The 13,211-nt window shown below is 40.5% G+C and overlaps 1 pseudogene; it reads left to right on the top strand.

Annotated features, from left to right (window-relative positions):
* Positions 1-12,032: 12,032 nt before the first annotated feature.
* Positions 12,033-12,760, top strand: LOC101594706 (annotated as a pseudogene).
* Positions 12,761-13,211: the final 451 nt, after the last annotated feature.

Raw genomic sequence — 13,211 nt, 5'->3', positions numbered from 1 at the left:
TTGGAGTTCATTTTCAGTGGCTAAAGGCCCTGGTACACCCATTCTCTCCCCCTCTTTCTTATACTCTCTCTCAAATAAAAATAAAATTAAAAAAAGAAAAGAGAAAATTTTCTATGACCAATTTACATATTTTTGAAAGAGAAGTAGTGGATAACAGCCTAACATAAAGCATTTTATTTGTGTTTATTTCTCTAACATATAGCTTTACTTTATTTGTGTCTGTATACATAGTGTGTTATGTATGCATATGTAGATCCATAAGTGCACGTGCATGCACATGTATAGGACAGAAGAGAACATCAGAAGTCTTTCTCTATCACTCACCCATGTGTTTCATTGAGATAGGATCTCACACTGATTATAGAACTTGTGGTTTTTCTAGCACCAGCAGTTCCCTTATCTCTGCTCCCCACAGAACCGTTACAGACATGTGGTCATACCTGGCCTATTTACATGGGTGCTGGGCATCCAGCTTATACAGTCTTAGGCTCTCTCAGGGTCTAATGCTTACCAGGAAAGTGCTCTCACCTAATGAGCTATTTTCTAGCTCTTCATGTTATTAAGACAATGCACAAAATGGTATAGCATTCAGTGCTGATAAATGTTTTATGTGGGCTGGAGAGATGGCTTAGTGGTTAAGCGCTTGCTTGTGAAGCCTAAGGACCCCGGTTCAAGGCTCGGTTCCCCAGGTCCCACATTAGCCAGATGCACAAGGGGGCACACGCGTCTGGAGTTTATTTGCAGTGGCTAGAAGCCCTGGCGCACCCATTCTCTCTCTCTCCCTCTATCTGTCTTTCTCTCTATGTCTGTTGTTCTCAAATAAATAAATAAAAAATGAATAAAAAATGTTTTATGTGTCTATATGTTGAAGAAAATATAAAAAGAGAATATCAGGAAGGATCGTGATATTAGGAAAGATTTTCCAATAATATCAAGTTTATGCTGAACCCAGATTCTGTCTATTAATATGACTTACTCAGATATATGGTTCAGAATGGTGCAGAAATAAGGGAGTGAAGGAAGACTGGGTACATTACTAATGAGATTCTTTGGGATCAGGGAACCCACAGGTAAGGACATTGTGGAAGAGGAGTCTGAAGACAATTCAGGGACTCATCAGGAAATGCATAGAGTGGAAATGGGAGAGAGAAAACAGGCTGTGGATGGAGTCAGGCTAGTTAGGTAATCTGGGATGGGGTTTAGAAGAGGTGGCCATTCTAAATGCTCCTTCCTCAAATATTGGTATCCAATAGCTATATAATACAATTTTATACAACAATCTTTGAAGTTACTATCCAATTATTTTCTACTAACAATAGTGACTATTTTCTACAGATGCATTTGGGGACTCAAGAGTACTTTATATTTTGCAAATCAATTATTCTTCACACACAGTTATGCAAGGTTTGTGAAAGTCACTGAAATGTGAAGGCAGAAAATCGTATTCACTTGGCAAGGTTATAGGTCTGTAGCTGATGCAGCCTGGTATCTAAGGGCACCTGAATATTTTGCTTGAGGCCAAAGAAGATGGTGTGCAACAGACTATCCTGGGCATCCCTCTTTCTGAAGCTAGTTTTCATCACCATCCTACAAACCTCCTAAATAGTATGTTTAGGAGTAGATTCATCTTCTCACTTGAGAGAAAATTCCTAGCTGTTTTGTGTTCTTCATACTTCTATTAGATCTAAGATGCTGGGCTCAGTGGGAGTGTGTGGATCAGGCACAGGCATTTGGAAAAGCAGTACATCAACAGTACAGAGCCCTGTGATGATAGAATGAGTCTTCCAAATAGCACAACACAGCATATTTGCACAAATGAAGTTTAAATGAACATAGACTATTTTATTTCTTAAACTGTTTTGTCATTATGAGTTGATTATTTGTGTATTCCCAATAAGATGAGGAAAGAATTTTGATTAAGGTAAATCAGTTCCTTGGGCAAGGTTATAAATGTGGTAGAAGTGGAGTGAGGTGAGGGGGCCTAGCATTGTGGTGTTGTCTGTGTATGCCATAATTGTCTCATTGATATTCAGCAACATCTCTCTCCATTCAATTCCCATGAGCAAATACTTTTGTGAGAAACTACCTGTTCATTATAAAGATGACAGGACAAGACTCTCATGTGGTTGTGGTAATGTAAATCTAGGCAATGGGGAATTCAAAGTGGAGATTAACAAATTGACACCCTACCCGGTGTTCTGGAGTATAAGAAATTCAGGAAAGACAAGGTTATTGAGTTTGCAACATGGTCTTGTGCTTTGGAAATGGCCATGGGCAGTGTGAAGCAGGTTTGCTGGTTACCTGCATTGAGTCCCCATTGGGCCATGAGGATGAACTGTGGATTGCAGTGGAGATCTGCTGGAGATGCCAGGACCTCAAGATGGCTGCCAAGGAGAGCTGCTGGCCACAGTTGAAGTTTTCCAGGACTGTGAGTAGCCTAGGTGGAGGGGCAGAATTGGAACTCCAGAGACTTGTTGCTAGTTAGAATTAGAGACTTTTCACTGGTACAGTTGTTGGACTTGGAACTACAGAGTTTGATGTTTTCCCTGTTTAAATCTCATATTGGTTGAATATTTATTTGCTATGCCCAAATGTCATCTTTTGTAGTGTGAATGTTTATTCTGTGCCATTATGGGTTTGTTGAGGTTCTTTTTCTTTCTTTCTTTCTTTCTTTTTTTTTTTTTGGTATTATGGCTCATTTAAAAGATCTTGGACTATGGCAATGTATGAGCATCACTGGGATTGCTAAAAACTATGGGGATTTTAAAGTTGGATGAATGCATTGCATTTTACATCATGTGTGGTTATCAGTTTATGGGGGCTGGGGTGGAATGTGGTGGTTTGATTCAGGTGTCCCCAATAAACTTAGGAGTTCTGAATACTACGTTTTCAGGTGATAGAGATTTGGGAATTAATGCCTCATGGAAGGAGTGTATAGTTAGGGGCAGGCTTATGGATGTTTTAGCCAGTTTTCTCTTGCCAGTGTTTGTAACATTCTTTTTTTGCTACTCTCCACTTAATGTTATCCAGGGGGTGCTGTCCACCCTCTGCTTATGCCATCATTTTCCCCTGCCATCATGGAGCTTCTCCTTTGAGCCTGTAAGCAAAAAATAAACCTCTTTTTTCCCACAGGCTGCTCTTGGTTGGGTGATTTCTACCAGCAATGTGAACCTGACTGCAACAGTTGGTAAATTAAAAAGTTTGGTTTCTCTTCAAAATAAGATCAGATCACTAAAACAAGTTAGGTGATGAGAGCAGGTTTTGCACATTGCCTACTCCAGGAAAGGGAGAGCTACCAAGGGCCCGAAGTTGTGGTAGCCTTTTCATTTGCTTCCTCCCCACTGCTCCCTGATCCACTATTTTCTCAGCATCTTTGGGTGAACTTACAGGTATTGTAGCCACTGTATCTTATTTTATGTTATATTACAGAGTCATAGAAATAAAAATCATGGTATGGACACCAAACAAAAGATAACAATGAAATATAATAGAGAAGCCAGAATTAAATCAACAGTTACAGCCACATTATTATTTTTAATTATGTAGAAACTTTGTATGGACACAAGCATTGGTACATCATTCGCCTCTTCCTTGACCCCATTCCACTGGGGGCCCTCCTCAGTGGGACTGCTGGTATTCTCCATTGGGTTATGGTTATAAGTTGTGAGAGGAGCAGTCACTGGGAGGGAGCATTGCCTCTGGATGCTTCTTCCCACAATGTGACTCTTATGTTCTTTCCACTCCTCTTTCACAAAATTTCCTGAACCTTGTGGATGTATTTTACATCTTCTTTAATGTTGAGCTCTCAGCCCCTTCTGTATTTCTGCTTTGGTATGTTTGAGTGTCCTCACTATCTATCACTATCACCCTGGCATAGATTTCTAGGCCTACTGTGGGAGCAGTCCTCTTGCTCAACTTGCCAATTCCTCTGAAAATTCATCTGGACCTTGGCTGATGTGTGAGAAGAGGCTTATCTCATAATAGCAAGTCAGCTACCTTTCTTGTCATGTTGATAGATTTTAGATGTCCAGTGCACCCAATATTCTTTTCATCTCCCTACTCTCTCCCTTGTAATTTCTCTCTATAACTCTCTTCTTCTCTCTTACAAATAAGTGAGGGAAGGGAGGAGGGAAATGATAGTGCCAACATATGATGGGTCCATACAAAGTATATACTTAATTTAAAAAGAATAAAGCACAGATTTTAATTAATAAAATTTAAAAAAGAATAAAACTTGATCTGTATTTTCCATGACATGTAAAACTCAACTAAAAGTAGATCAAATTCCTTAATATATGATCATAATTGAAGAATCTGTTCAAGAGAAAAAGGGGAAACACTCAAGATATCTGTGTAGGCAAGGATTTTCTGAAAAGAATGCCAATAGGCCAGGAATTAATGCCAAGACTTGGTAAATGGATTTACATGACAGTTAAAAATCTCTTACACAGACAAGGAAGTAATTAATCAGGTGAGGAGACAGCTTAAAAATAGGCAAGCATATTTTCTGGCTATTCATCTGATAGAAAATTAATATCCAGAATACATAAAGAACTAAAAAATGAATGCAAACCAAACAATCCAATCAATAAGTGGTCTTATGAAATGAAGAAGCAGTTCTCAAAAAATGAAGTATAAATATCAAATAAGCACATGTTTTTAAAATTTTTTTTTATTTTTATTTATTTGAGAGCGGGAGAGAGAGAGAGAGAGAGAGAGAGAGAGAGGCAGATAGAGAGAGAGAGAGAATGGGTGCGCCAGGGCCTCCAGCCACTGCAAACGAACTCCAGACACGTGCGCCCCCTTGTGCATCTGGCTAACGTGGGACCTGGGGAACCGAGCCTCGAACCAGGGTCCTTAGGCTTCACAGGCAAGCACTTAACCACTAGGCCATCTCTCCAGCCCACATTTTTTAAAATATCCAATAAATACCACACTGGTCCAAAAGCGAAACTAGCCTCCTTCTGGCTAGCCCTCATGGTGCTGGAGGGCCCTACCAGAGCTGCTGGAGGACATCAGTCAACAAAGGCATGGATAAGCAAGGGACCTGTAGACTAAGAAATCAATAAGATGTTTTCTGATTGGACACAACGCCTACTCAGTGAGAGAGACCTCATATCTAGTACTGACAACCAAGTCAGAATCTCATGGTCAGGAAAGAATGATCTAGCATGCCAAAAATTTCCTAAATAACTCAGCAGACTCCCTTCAACACAAATTACTGTCACACTTGCTTGGAGAATCTGTTTTATTTTACAGATGATAGAGAAGAGCCTAGATTCATTGAAAAGACAAAAAGATAGCCCACTTCCCACCATGAGACTTTCCACATCTACCACTTCTGTCAGGGCACAGGAAATACTGCAGAGGAAGCAATATTATGAATACTGCTAGCCTGACAACCATCCACAGGGGTTATAAAATAATCAAAACTTATGCAAGTAGAAATCCAGAGGCTACAAAGAACTCAACACCAGGCTCAGGGAACTTTGCTGAAGAGGGGTGGGAACATTGCAATAGCCACACAGTAGGTAGGAATACCCTGAAGCACAGTTCCCCATTACCCCAAAGGGGCTGACTGAAGCCTTCATGACCTAACAGTGATTACCACAATCCTACTGAGGAGGGACCCTTGGGTCATGGGAGTTGGGTGAGGGGGACAATAGTCTATAAGCTGTTATATATAAGACAAACATAAAAAATGAACAAAACTTTTTTTAAAGGGCTAGAGAGATGGCTTAGTGGTTAAGCGCTTGACTGTGAAGCCTAAGGACCCCGGTTCGAGGCTCGGTTCCCCAGGTCCCACGTTAGCCAGATGCACAAGGGGGCACACGCATCTGGAGTTCGTTTGCAGTGGCTGGGGGCCCTGGCGTGCCCATTCTCTCTCTCTCCCTCAATCTGTCTTTCTCTCTATGTCTGTCGCTCTCAAATAAATAAATTAAAAAAAAATGAACAAAGACAAACATTTTAAAATTCAAATATCCTTAGCCATTTGGGAAAAGCAAATTAAAATTATGTTGATCGTTGATATTTTCTTTTTTTATAAAGTATGGACACATCATGTGTTAGTACCATAATTTCCCTTTCCCTGCCCCCATTCCACTGAGGGCCCTACTTAGTGGGATTGCTGGTATTCACTATGGGGTTATGCATTATGAGTTGTGAGAGTAGCAGTCAGTCATTGTTAACCTAACATGCTCATGATGAATAGCCTTTGCTTAAGAGAAGCCTTTTTATTGGTAAATTACGTTACCAACATATTAAAAACATCCAACATATAGATCTGTATATCTGATTTATTAGATGATGGGAAATATCAGAATTAGATTATATTAGAAAGACTCAAAGTGTTCATAAGCAGGAACTGGGCTTGCTTGGTGGCAGGAGGGGAATTCTTCAGACTTCTGTACAAAGACACAGGACTCCACACCCTGAACAAAGCATATACAGACAAATTTCTTCTAAGAGAATACAGACAGATTTCTTTCCAGACAGAAAACAAAGAAATTTACCTACTAAATAATATGTCATAGTGACTATAACCATGGCATAAGCATGTAGGAAGCAAAGCTTTCCATAGAGAAACCACTTGTACCAGATGAGATCAATTTGGCTTTTGCTTTTGTATAAGTCCCTTGGCAAAAGAAGCTTCAATCTTCACGAGGTCCTATGCAATCCTTTTCATCCATTTATGATGACCCTATTGCATGTATGGTTCCAATACCATTGCAATGCTTATGTGGTACAGAGGAGCTGGCAGAACTGTTTTTTGTTAAACAGATCCCAGATATTAAAAAATCCATAAGACACTACCTGTGGAAATTGTATTGTGAATTTTGTGAATGGGAGAAAATCTATATGGTTTCCAAGGGTGTCATATCTAGAATGGGCGAATAATTTTTTTTTAAAAAAGCAAAAATATCAATCAACCAAGTCAAAAATGGGGCAGTGAACTGAACAGAGAGTTGCCAAATGAAGAATTACAGATGTCCAATAAAGAACTTAAAAATATTAGCAGCTTTTTTTACATAAGTGAAATGCAAATTTAAACTAATTTCAGGGAATGTCCGGGTAAGATGGCAGCATAGGAGCCATGCCAAACCAGTGTAGGGAGTGATTTAAGCAAAACCACAGCATAATACACTCTTCTTCTGAAAAGTGAAGGAGTATAGTTATTCATAGACATAGTGGAGAAGCCAGAGAGACCAAGAACCACCAGAAAGGAGGAAAATGGTCAGAATACCACAGAGGCACTTACAGCCAGCCAGTCTACATGTTCTGCACACCCACCTGGCACTGCCCTGCCAGGCACGTGAAGTGGCAGCAGTGGCAACCAACAAGGGGATTTTTTAACTTCATCAGCATTCTTGAAAAGTTAAAAAATCTGAAGATCAACCAAGGAGCTACTAAAAGGGACACAGATAGAACTACACGAGCAACTCCAGAAGTCTGTACTCTCCCATCCCGCAACTATCAGAACCCTGAACCTCTGGCATTCAGCCCCCAGTGGCAGTGCAGCCAGCGCAGCTGATCAGAGCTCCAGCTCCACAGCACACAGGAGTGACCGAGGTGGGCCCTCAACATTGGTGAGATTGGAAGCCACCCCAAAAGGTAACGAGGTTGACAAAAAGTATATGTACATAGGCCTGCATTGGAAGAGCTAATCTCTTTCCATGTCAGGGCAGGTTATGGGTTATGCATTCTTGGTTGGCTTTGCCATTTTCAAATAAGCTGTATTTGAGGGTTGAATATTGTAGCCTTTGATGCTTTCATATTTATGGGTCCTTTGTCTTTTACTTCTGTCATTATTGGGGGCAGGGTTTGATCCAGATCCAGGCTGACCTGGAACTCAATTCATAACAGAAATATCTTCTTCCCAGATGACAAAATTCAGGGTGTAGAACAACACACAGCCTTAGGGATTTTGCCTTATTTAGACTATCTATTTTAATCTCCACAATTGCATACTTTGTGATGGTTTTTATTGAATGTGTATATTTCTCAGTTGAAGTTTAGAACTTTCCAGTATATTGTTCTACCCATTCTACTAGAAAACTTGCTTGGCAAGCAAACTCAACACATAGGATTACTTTTGCAGCTGGATTGGGGTAACAGAGCTACAACTGGCACCTTAAACTCATATCCTGAAAGTATTTAAAGGTGGATTGCCACATCTAAGAACACTGCAGTTAAGTAGAAAACCCAAGCATCAAATCAATTTAATACAAGAAACACAAAGAATCTAGACAGTGCAGTCACACCAAAAATTATAAAGCTGTAAGAAATGATCACCAATGGGAATGTTTTAGATGAAATTCCTGGCAAAGATTTCAAAAGAATGACTGTATATATTGTCAAAGAAGAAATGAAAGGAATCAAAGAAGAAAACAATGGGATTAAAGAGGAAAACAAACTCCTGAAAGAGAACACAGGAAACCAGCTTAATGAAATAAGGAGGTCATTACAAGACATGAATGAGTAAGAAGATAAAAATACTGAAGAAAAACCAGGCTGTAATCCTGGCTCTGAATAACACAGTCAGTGAAAACAAACAAAAAACTCTGTTGAAAGTCTCACCAGTAGAATGGATGAAGGAGAGAACAGAATATCTAAACTAGAAGACCAGATGGCAGACTTAATACATTCCAACAAAGAGAAAGATAAGCTGATAGCAAAAAATGAATGGGGGCTTCCAGTTAAGATGGCAGCGTAGGTACCACGTCAAAGCAGACTAGGGGGGAAAAAGACCAAAAAAACTCAGCAAAATATACACTTTTACTAAAAAGTGAGGTGTATAGGAAATTGAAACAGCAGCAGAGAAGTAGGAGAGATCCAGAGCATCCAGAGCCTGCACAGGCTGGCAATAGCGGCCCCGGCAGGTCCCCTGACCGAGGCGGCTGTACACCAAAATGCCACCAGGCTCGGCTCAAGCCACAGGAAAAGCCAGGTGCAGGGAGCTTCCACTCACACCAGAGCTCTCTGCAAACTCTAGAAATGTGAAGGGAGAGCAGCAGTGAGCAACAGAGGAGCAGATCACAAGGTAGAAGAACACATGGAACAGTGAGAGAACTAGAGCATCATCGGCTCCTCCCCTCCCCCACGCCTGTGCCCAGCTCCAGCGAACAGAGCAGCGGTCCCGGGAGCCAGCCACCCAAACTTGAGCTGACAGCGGGACCCAAGCAGGAGCAGAGTCCGGCAGCAACATCAGCGGCTCCGGCCCTGGCAACAGCAGCCCCAGTAGTGGCAGCAGTGGCAGATCCAGCAGCAGCAGCTTCAGGTGCAGCAGCAGCTGCTTCAGCAGCAGTGGTGACAGACCCAGCAGCAGCAGCTTTAGCAGCAGCAATGACAGATCCAGCAGCAGCAGCTTCAGTAGCAGCAGTAGTGGTTCCAGCAGCGGGGGTGCTGTTCTGCAGGGCCACAGTTGCCAGGTTCAGTTTGCTCCACAGGAAAAGCCAGTGCCCAGCTCCAGAAATCAGAACAGCAGCCCAATGACCCAGCCAGCAACTTGACTGAGACCAAAAAATGAATGGAAATTTCAAGATATCTGGGACACTATGAAAAAAATCAAACATAAGAATTCAGGATATAATATAAGGAGAAGAATTTAAATCTAGAGGCTTAGCAGGTGTTTTCAAAATAAAAATCAAAGAAGAAAATTTTCACCATGTTGGGAAAGAAATGACAATGCAGATACAAGTAGCTTTTAGAATACCAAACAGACAAAACCTGGAAAGAACCTCTCCTCACCATATTATAATTAACCTACTAAACACACAATCTAAAGAAAATATATAGAGGGCTGGAGAGATGGCTTAGCAGTTAAGTGCTTGCCTGTGAAGCCTAAGGACCCCAGTTCAAGGCTCGATTCCCCCAGGACCCATGTTAGCCAGATGCACAAGGGGGTGCATATGTCTGGAGTTTGTTTGCAGTGACTGGAGGCCCTGGTGCACCCATTTCTCTCCCTCCCTCCCTCTCTCTCTGCCTCTTTCTGTCTTTCTCTGTCACTCTCAAATAAATAAAAATCAACAAAAAATTAAACAAAAAGAAAATATATAGAAAGCAGTTAGAAATAAAAAGCAAGTCACAAGCCCATCAGAATAACTGCAGGTTACTCAAACAAACTTTAAAAGCCAGAAGGACTTGGCATGATATATTCCAAGTTTGGAAAGATAACAACTGTCAACAAAGATTACTTTATCCTGCAAAGCTATCTCTATCCAAGTTGATGGGGAAACAGGACATTCCATAACAAAACCAGGCTAAAGGGATTTATGACAACTAAACCAGCTCTACAGAAAATATTGGAAGGAGTTCTTCATACTGAAGTGAAAGCAAAACATACACAGAAAATAGGAAAAAATAAACCACACTCAAATAAGTTAAAATAAGTGAGTAAAGTAAAGGGAAAACAGGAAGCACTACAAAATAAGAAAAATTGTGAGAATAAATACATGCATTTTAATAATAATAATAACTGAATGTCAATGGCCTGAATGCACCAAGAAAAGAGATAGGCTTGCAGATTGGATTAAAAGGCAGGATCCTGCCATTTGCTGCCTGAAGGAAACTCATCTCTCAATAAAAGATAGACACTGTTTTAGGATGAAAGGATAGAAAATTGTATTTGAAGCAAATGGGCCTAGGAAACAAGCATGGTTACTGTCCTAATATCTGATATGATAGATTTCAAACAAACATTAGTGAGGAAACATAAAGAAGGCCATTTTATGCTGATTAAAGGAGCATACCACCAGGAAGACATTACAATCCTAAATATATATGCACCTAACATGGGGGTTCCCAGTTTCATCAAACAAACACTATTAGACTTAAGGTCACTGATCACAGATAACACCAAACACAATTGTAGCGGTGACTTCAATACCTCACTCTCATTAATTGGCAGGTCATCCCAGCAAAAAATAAACAGAGAGACAACTGAATTGAATGATGTCATGGAACAAATGGGCCTAACAGATATCTATATAACATTCCATCCAAATGCTGAAGAATATACATTTTTCTCAGCAGCACATGGAAAATTCTCTAAAATAGACCATATATTAGAACACTAAGCAAATCTCAGCAAATACAGGAAAATTGAAATAATCCCTTGCCCTCTATCTGACCACAGTGGGATGAAACTACAAATCAGCAACAAGAAAAGCTACAGAGCATACAGAATTTCATGGAGACTAAACAGTACACTATTGAATAATCAAGGGGCCATTGAAGTAATCAAAAAGGTAATCGATAAATTCAGAGAATCAAATGATGATGATAATACAACATACCAAAACCTTTGGGACACAATGAAGGCAGTCCTAAGAGGGAAATTTATAGCTCTAAGTGCCTATATTAAGAAATTAGAAAGTTCATAAATCAATTTAATGCTTCACCTTAAGGCCTTGGAAAAATAAGAACAAGGCAAACCAAAAATCTGTATATGTGAAGAAATAATAAAGATTAGAGCAGAAATGAATGAAATACAGGAAATCCAGCCATCTCTGGCGACCTTAGGCCATTCTCAGGTGCCCATGCCACCTCCCAGGAAGACCCCACTGGGTCTTTGGCAGGGCTGTGCACAGTTCAGCAGCCTTGACCTGGGCTAGAAGCTGGGCACGCTCCTGTGGGCAGAAAGCTCCCTTGATGGCCTTGGGGGCTAGGCTTTCCAGACAAGGGCAAATCCCAGGTTGAGTCACATCAGGTGAAACAAAAGAAGAAACTATTTGAAACGCTGCCAGTTCTCACAACATGTAGAAGGACACTCTGCAGGCAGAAATGGGGTACCCAGCTGGGTATCCTCCTCTGTATCCACCAGCAGCTTTCCAGGGTCCCCAGGAAATACAGGTTACATTGGACTCCAGATGGCTTATACTGGACCCCAGGCTTGTTACCAAAGACCCTAGCTTGCCTACCCAGGGCCCCGACATGCCTATCCAGAGCCCCAGGCTGGCTACATAGTCCCACTTGTAAGCTATGCAGGTGCTGGCTCAGATAGCTTTCCTGTTCGAAATCAGCCTGTGGGACCTGCAGGAACACCATGGATGCCAGCCCCACCTCTTCCAGTACACTGCCTTTCTGGACTGGAGTACTTAAGTCAAATAGATCAGATTCTGGTTCATCAGCAAATTGAACTTCTATAAGACTTAATAGGCTTTTTGATACAAGTAACAAGTATGAAATTAAGAACAACCTTGGGCAGCAGGTTTACTTTTCTGTGGAAGATACTGCTGCACCCACAACTGCTGTAGACATTCCCGACCCCTCACCTGGAGGATTCTTGATAATCTGGGCCAAGAGGTCATGACTCTTGAGAGACTACTGAGATGTATCAGTTGCTGCTTCCCCTACTGCCTTCAACAGATAGAAATACAAGCTCTCCTGGTGTGCCAGTGGGTTATGTGATGCAGAACTGGCACCCTTGTCTACCAAGGTTCACTCTTCAAAATAAGGAAAGGGAGGATATTCTAAAGGTTGGTAGCCCATGTTTTGTGTACAGCTGCTATTTTGATGTTGATTTTCAGATCAAATCTATTGATGAAGAATCTGCACTTGGCAAGATTTCCAAGCACAGGTCTGGGCTTGTGAGAGAGGCATTAACAGATGCAGAGAACTTTGGCATCCAGTTTTCACTCAACCTTGATGTAAAAATGAAAGCTGTGATGCTTGATGCCTGTTTCCTTATTGATTTTATGTTTTTTTTTGTTGGTTTTTTTAAAGAACTGGAAAACAGGAAGAAAAATCAGAAGCGTGGTAGTGGCATCATGAAGTTTCATCAGAAAATTTAAGAACTCTATATTAACTGATACTACTTCAAATGAACCATTAGTGACTTTTTTGTCTATTGAAATAACTCAACCTGGGTCAATTAGCCTATCATGCCTATATTGTATGATTCGCTTTCAATTTATATAGCTAGCTTTTGGTATCACTGCCATCATTTATTTTCATACATGTATTTTAAAAGTATTCACTGAATTTGTGGAAAAGGACATAGGAGTTTTTTCATTTAGAAATGAAACTTTGTATAAAAAGCTTTATTATAATCAATCTATATTCTACTTCTACTTACAACAATTAAATACTTATTAATTTAATATAAAATTGTACCATCACATATAGTTATAATGTAAAAAAAACTAAAATAAGAAATTAATAAAATAGAAAACAAAAACAATCCAAAGAATCAATGAAACAGAGAGTTGGGG

This window comes from Jaculus jaculus, chromosome 9, assembly GCF_020740685.1.
Source record: "Jaculus jaculus isolate mJacJac1 chromosome 9, mJacJac1.mat.Y.cur, whole genome shotgun sequence".
Classification (NCBI taxonomy): domain Eukaryota; kingdom Metazoa; phylum Chordata; class Mammalia; order Rodentia; family Dipodidae; genus Jaculus; species Jaculus jaculus.
Note: the sequence above shows the minus strand (reverse complement) of the source record. Positions and strands in the feature narration are given on the sequence as shown.